The 7,624-nt window shown below is 37.0% G+C and overlaps 1 pseudogene; it reads left to right on the plus strand.

The window, feature by feature from the left end:
• Positions 1-206: 206 nt before the first annotated feature.
• Positions 207-4,549, plus strand: LOC113588436 (GTPase IMAP family member 9-like; annotated as a pseudogene).
• Positions 4,550-7,624: the final 3,075 nt, after the last annotated feature.

Below are 7,624 nucleotides of genomic sequence, written 5' to 3' on the forward strand. Positions count from 1 at the left end.
CCAAGAAAAATACTAAGGATCTGGGGCATGGAAAGAAACCATAAGATGCCAAGGGAGAACCTAAGAGAATGACCAGCAAAGACAGGAGCCACACATGGGGTTTAAATAAGAAGGCTAATTAGACAAAAGTAGGAACAGCTGGAAATAATTAAGGGCAGAGAACAAACCAAATGAGAATGAGAAAACACAAAAGTAAACCAGTTACCATGGAGACAGGGGAAGCTCAGAGATGGGAGTGTGACACAAGTGCAATAGAGTAAAGTTGCAAGGACATAGAATTGTATATAGAATGTTACTGTCAGAAAAACACAGTTCAAGTTGTGTTTTGGTCTTCCCAGTTTATGAAGTGAGGTGAAAAACAGGCGATGTGAAGAGAAACATGACATCAGCTCCTTCAGGTATGCTAACCACTTAGAACACTTAGAACCTAACAAAGGGAAATGCACAAAAGGTATAACATGTTGAACAAGACACTAATAGTGAACAAAAAGTTGGTAAAACTGTATTAGATATAATCTTGAATATGGTCATATAATAGGGAGAGGAAGAAGAAATAGCTTGGAGACTCCTTCTGTCAGTAAGTATGAATCTATCTATCTATCTATCTATCTATCTATCTATCTATCTATCTATCTATCTATCTATGATTCAAATTGTAGTGCAGAACAAAAGGTTTCCAGAGAAACGGGACAGTTTGGAAAGAGTTCCTTCATCAGTGTAACAGTCCCTTCCTCGTCTCCTCCCCCTAAGCCCATGTAACCTCTCGGCATGTGGCCTTTGTGATTATATCGTCTTAGCTGTGGCTATGTGTGGATCCGTATGTGTGGTTGTGTGTGTTCCCTCATTACCACACCTCCATCTTTTTAATTACTTATCGGTTTCACCTGTAACTTGTCACAGCCCTTGTTAAGGTGTGTATTTATGCCCCTGTGTTGTCAGTAGTGTGTGTTGGTGTTTGACCCTATGTATTTCACACACTGTACTTTGTCACGAGCATCACCAGGTTCTTTGTTTGCAATGTCATTTTAGTCTAGTGTATTTTGTCCTTGTTCTTATGTTTTTTTTAATTTCTATTTTAATAAAAGACAACTGCCAATCACAGAGACTTGCCTCGGTATTCTGCTTCCTTGTGTCAATGTTACCATCAGCTATGCAAGGAAAGATTCTCTGGAAACCTTGTGTTCAAGTTCTGATTGTATCTGCCATTAGACCTTTTACCTTCATTGCAGAATTTGAGGAACTAAGAATTGTTCTGCTTGGTATCACTGGTGTTGGAAAGAATGCAATATTAAGAATAAAGTCTAAATCTCTTAGTTTTGATTGAATTGTTATCTGTTTTGGTTTGTTTTTTGTTTGTTTTTTTACCTTATTTGCAGAACTTGAGAGTCTGAAAATTGTTTTGGTTGGTAACACTGGTGTTGGAAAAAGTGGAACAGGAAATGTAATATAGGAACAGAGTTTTTCAAAGAAACTGAGACCAGAGTGTGTGAGATACAGAGAAGGAGAGTGGAGGGCAGGAACATCTCAGTGATCGACACTCCTGGAATCAACAACACATCTCTTCTCCTGGACCTCATGTGTTCCTGCTGGTGGTCAGACTGGGGAGATTCACAGAGGAGAGGAACACTGTGACGTGGATTCAGGAAAACTTTGGAGAAGAAGCTCTGAAGTTAACAATAGTTCTATTCTCAGGAAAAGAAATAATGACAAAAAGTCAATTGAATACATATTTTCAGGGTGATAGGATTCAAGAATTTATCTATTCATGTGGTAAATATGGTGTAATAAACAGTAAATGGGAGGATAAAACTGCACAGATCAAAAAACCACTGGAGAAGATTGAAAGTGTGATCCAACAGAATCACACTGATGAGATGTACCAGAAGGCCCAGAGAAAGTTCCAAGAAAATGAAAGAGGAGACCGAAGAGAAAGAGAAGAAAGAGAAAAGAGAATGGAAGAAAGTGAGAAAGGAGAAAAAGAGAGGAAAGAGAGAGGGAGGAAAGAGAAAGGGAAGAAAGAGAGAGAAGTGAAAGAAAAAAGATTGAAAAGAGAAAGAAGAAATGGAAGAAAAGAGAAAGGGAAGAGAGAGAGAAAAGAGAAAGGGAAGAAAAAGTAGAAAGAGAATGAAGTGAAAGAGAGAGAAGACAAAAGAGAAGAAAGAGGAAAGAGAAAGAGTGGAAAGAAAAAAAAGAAAGAGGAAAGAGAAAGACATAAGAGGGAGAGAGAAGAGAAAGAGAAGAAAGAGAAGAAAAGAGAAAGAGAAGAAAGAGAGGAAAGAGAAAGGGAAGAGAGAGAAGAGAAAAGAGAAGAAAGAGAGGAAGAAGAAAGAGAAAAGAGAAAGGAAAGAGAGGAAAAGAAAAGAGAAGAAACAGGAAAGCAAAAGAGAGAAAAGAGAGAAGAAAGAGAGAAAAGAGAAGAGGGAGAGAAAACAGAGGAAAAATAAAGGGAAGAAAGAGTGGAAATAAAGAGTAGCATGAGAATGAAGAGAAAGAGAGGAGATTACAAGAAGAAAGGGAAAGAAGTAAAAAGAGAAGAAAGAAAGTGAAGAAAGAAAATCGATGGGAGAGAGAAGAAATGGAGGAGAATGGGGAGAAAGAAAAGAGAAATAGCAATTGCTATGCTATAATGAAAAAAAATAAGATGGCCTTTTTTATGTGACCAGTCATGAAGATAATAATCAAGTTCATTATATTTTTGTGACTTAGTTTGAGATCCTTGTGATTTCTTGATGCATTTCACCATGTATCATGCAATAACAGTTATTTAAAATATGAGCTGGATGTCTATGTATTTGCACTGTGGAACAATGATGTTCCATTATGATATCCTGGACTTCAACTGTGCTGTTGCCAGCTTTGAGACAAAAACGCCATCTTTTAGAAGATTGCTGTTCTCGTTAACAACAGATGGTGTAATCCAGGGCATATTATTGTCAAGGGAAGAATCTGCAGCCGAGACACTGGAGGTTTAGTGGTCCCTATTATTTCCCAAAGAAATTCTCACATGCAATAATGATTGCAGTTTATGTTGCACCAACCACAACCGCAGTGAGTGACATCATCCATGCAGTTATAGCAGACCTCAAAACCTCAAAGCTAGAGAGCATGAAATATCATTAAAAACATTTGTTAATGTTCAGATTATAATGAACTAATGATTCATTCATGTTTGTATGTATGAACATACATATGAGTTAATAATATAGAAAAGAGTATCTGTATTCGTAATATAAACCTTATTATTCCTCATTTCTTACTTGTAATGATATCCTCAATGAATCCTCAGTCTGATCTCACTTTTGATCTCAGCCTCTACTCAGAAATATGTTGAACCAATTTTTGATCATCTATATTGACAATATCTCAATTGATTTCAGTATCATGGAAGTACACGTCAATTCTTCAGATGTTTATAGGAGAACTGCAAATAACACGAGACAGTAAAAGAGGTGGTTTCCTGGCTTTGCACATTTCCACTAATGGTTCATCTGTGGATTCAGCATTGTAGCAGCACCACACTCACCTCACTCATTAGGGGTGAACATTCAAACCCTGAAATGAGATAGAGTCACCTGTGACGTGATTAAATATTGATTTCTGAACTCATCCATAGAACATTTTTTATTGTGTTGTTTACAGAATAATATAACTTGATTTCTTTGCATTATATAAGGTCTGAAGACACTGCATTTTTTGTTATTTTGATCAGTTCTCATTTTTTCTAAATAAATTATCTAAATTACTTTTTATTTGGAATAAAACAAAAATGTCAAATATAAATTTTGCGCAAACACAAATAGTAAAATCTGAGAAACTGCTAATTTTCAGTATGCACATACATACAAACATACATACATACACGCGCACACACACACACACACACACACACACACACACACACACACACACACACAAAATATAAATATACACACAATATCCACAGTTACAGTGTTCCATTGAGTTGGCTATTTACATTTATGGCATTTAGCAGACACTCTTATCTAGAGTGACTTACAAAAGTGCTTTGTCATTTACTCATAAAATGTATCCTATGTACATCCTGTGTAATCCTATGTAAAATGTATCCAATCCCTGTGTCTCTGTTCGGACTCTGTGCCCCTGAGCATGTCCATCTCTGTGCCCCATTCATCTTTTTTTCCTGTCCCAATGTGTTTTATTCAGTCCTTAATCTGTTTGGGTCTCCAGTGTCATGTCCAGTTCCTCACTGTCCAACATACCACATTGTCATCTGCCTCATCTCCCTGTTCTCCTCCTATGTCTGTGTGTCCGGTGTTTGTTCCTCGTAGTGTATCATCTCCTGTCCCAGCTAGTTGTGGCGCCCCTGGCCCTGTGGCTGCTCCTTACCTCATCTACATTGCCAGTGCTACTGTCATGCCCTGACTCCTGCTCCTTACCTTGCCCCAGTTCCTGCTTCACCTATTGTGCAGTGACCTGCTTCTGCTATTCATGTCGCCCCAGTGTGACGTCTGACCTGACTCCAAGTCTTGTGCCTGACTGTGCCCTGTCTCCTGTGTCTGTTTCTGTCTAGCCTGCTTCTGTTCCTTGGTTTCCTCATCCTGGCATCATGGTTCCCACTGCAGCACCTTCACGTGTTTCTGTTCCTGGTTTTGCTTTGGTTCTGTTTTAGCACACCTTCATGTTTAATTCCCTGCCCTTATTGGTTTCTGCTGTGTCTTGTTACTGTGGGTATTTAAGCCCTGTTTATAACTCCTCATGGTCAGTTATTGTGTTATTGCTGTGACTGTCACTGTCACCTGCTAGTTAGTTTACTGAGTGCTACCAACTTTGTGCCATTGTTGTTTTGTTAATCAGCCTTTTGTCATTTCTATGTCAATATATTACTTTGTCTTTTGCTCATTTTGTGTTTTGTTTTGCCTTAGTGTTTCCTTTATGTCTTGCATCTGTTTTAGCTTGTATGTTAGCCTCCCATGTTGTTTTGCTAGTTTCTCTCACTCTTATTAAAAACCCACCTACACATACATTTTGCTTCTCTCCTTATCCCTGCTAAAATGCTACAATGCATGTCCAAAAATCCGTGTTTCCCTGGAAATGTGTGTGTAGGTGTGTGTATGTGTGTGTATGTACTTTCAATTTTTTTTAACTTGTCTTAGAAATACATTTAAACATAATACTTTAGGTATCCAATGGTATTAAAATACCCTTAAGACTATGTATAACATACATTCAGTCAGGTGTGTGAACCTTTTAATCAGAAGTTGATGTATGCATTAGAGTAGGATATATGTGAAGGCAAATATATTGTAGTTCCTGTCAAACATGTTAGACAAGCTGGAGACAAATTTTTTACAGTTCACTTGAACTATAGTTTGCAACTATATTTTATATAAAATGCTGTGAAGTAAGTGACAGTCATAGTAGTTTTAATATTTTTCTTGATTGATTGATTAACTTTAACACCAGGGGACATTTTTCTTGGACAACCCAAAACTGCATCTAAAAAAAGAACCCCAGACATACACCAGACATGCCACCCAACACCCTGAGCAATAACATTAAACATTAAAAAAAGAAAAATAGGGATAATAGAGGAATATAGAATGTCTCATTTCCTTAATTTTGATATTGTCTTTTTTTCCCTTTTTTTTTTTTTGCCCAGTGGGCTAATAAACCAGCTCATATTGTGAGCCTGGGAATTTTCATGAGAACTTTTTAATATTCTATACATTTTTGAAAAAAAGTGAAATTATGAAAACAATGAAATAACACTCGTTATGTTGTGCTGAATATTGACTGCCTTGGATTTTATGTTCCACTTTCTTTCATGACAGCTTTGGCTCATGTATTTTTTATTAGCTTATGAAGGAAATGAGTGCATGTTTTTGTACAAAGATGTGAGGAAGCAAATAAGAGCTGGTCCAAATTTTTGAACTGCTCTGAACTTCGCCAAAGTCCCTGAGGCTTTGAAATGTGTCCTGAGGTGCTTGCAGGTGTATAGCCACCTGAGCATCCCCTGACGTAGGCTACTCTAAACCTAGATTTGCAGTTGACTAAATTAAAATTACTTACTGCTGGCCAACTAGAACTAATCCTACCTCTACCAATGATGAAAGGAAGGAGATGATTAAATTGATGGAGTGGTGAAGAGTAAATTAAACAGTTAAGTTTAAACAAAGTAACGAACTGGGTATATGACAAACATGACAAATAAGATGCTATTCTAAGTACTTAATTCTTCTCGTGAGAGGTTCCTGATGAAGTTTGTTCTTGAAAAGATTGAAACAAAAGTTTGTTGCTGAAAACTAGTGATCTGGGAAGGCAGCGCGAGAAGGGAGGACTCAGCTAGTCTGTTCATGCATATTCATAAATTCTTTGTTTCGGTCTTAGGCTTTGATTGAGTCAGACAGTTTCCTCGAATTAGCTTACAGGACTCAAATTAATTCAATATAAATAATACAGAAAATAGGAATAAAACAACTGGAATACATGACCATATTTATTGATACTTGAGGTTAGGTGAGATAACTTTTAAGACATAATAGATGGGTAAATTTTCATCACACTAATTTCTCCTGAGCACCAAGTCCACATATTTTCAAATGACAGAAAATCTTTAACTAAACAATATAAAGTGCACAACCATTTATAAGAAAATAGTTACATTTTTTAAGGGATAAACTTAGATTATTACATAAATGTTAAGATATCCTAATATTCATAGTTCAAATAGTTTTCCTCAGCCTATAATAGGCTGAGGAGGTTTATTACTTACTAATAAATATAAAGGTTAATATGCAAACACTACAATGATAGGGTTAAGACATAGGTATAATAATTTCAAGAATAACTGACAACAATGCATAGGGAAACGTTAACATAAATTTATATAGAGAGAGTCCCATAACAACAGTAATGAAACTAGTTGGATTACTCATGATTATAATGATAACATATATCAGAATATCCGGTGGTTGGCCATACATGGATAATTAGTACCGGTTGAGGACCCTGTTACAATCAATAAGGGGCACCTTGGATTCATAGTCCCCACAGTCAAATAATCTGTCTTCATTCATGAAAAGAAGAAACAAAACATTATTTGAGTTTTGTCTTGCTGCGATGCTTGGGAGGTGGCACTTCATATGAGGAAGGTTGAATCCAGTAGCCATTCAGGAATATGGACTGTTAATAAGTCTTGCAGATCTATGTATTCTGGAATGTGAATTTATCCTTAAGTGACGAGAGATGTTTTATGCTCTTTAAGTTCACAGGACCGGTCTGGAGGGCATACATTTTAGCCATGTGTCCTTGCAGAAGTCATAAAACTTTCTTACACAGGGGCTTTGAAGACCTGAAAAAGGATTGAAATGCAAACCTTGCAGAGCTGGAAACGGTTTTGGTCTTGATAACTCAGGCCCTTCCGGATGGATGTTGTGAGTTATCTTAGGGGTGAGAATGCAGTCAAGAGGAGGAGAGGGCTGCATTCTCTACTACACTTGGATTACTCAATTTTATGGAGCTCCTCGAGTGTATCTCTGAAAGACAAATAAATACATGATGAGAAACAGCATTAAACAGACCTTTGTGTGGTTCTTTACTGGGCTATAGTAAAAAGAACTGTATAGACTATATTTACTGTGTATTG

The sequence above is a fragment of the Electrophorus electricus genome, chromosome 18, assembly GCF_041902795.1.
Source record: "Electrophorus electricus isolate QZ-2024a chromosome 18, ASM4190279v1, whole genome shotgun sequence".
Lineage (NCBI taxonomy): Eukaryota > Metazoa > Chordata > Actinopteri > Gymnotiformes > Gymnotidae > Electrophorus > Electrophorus electricus.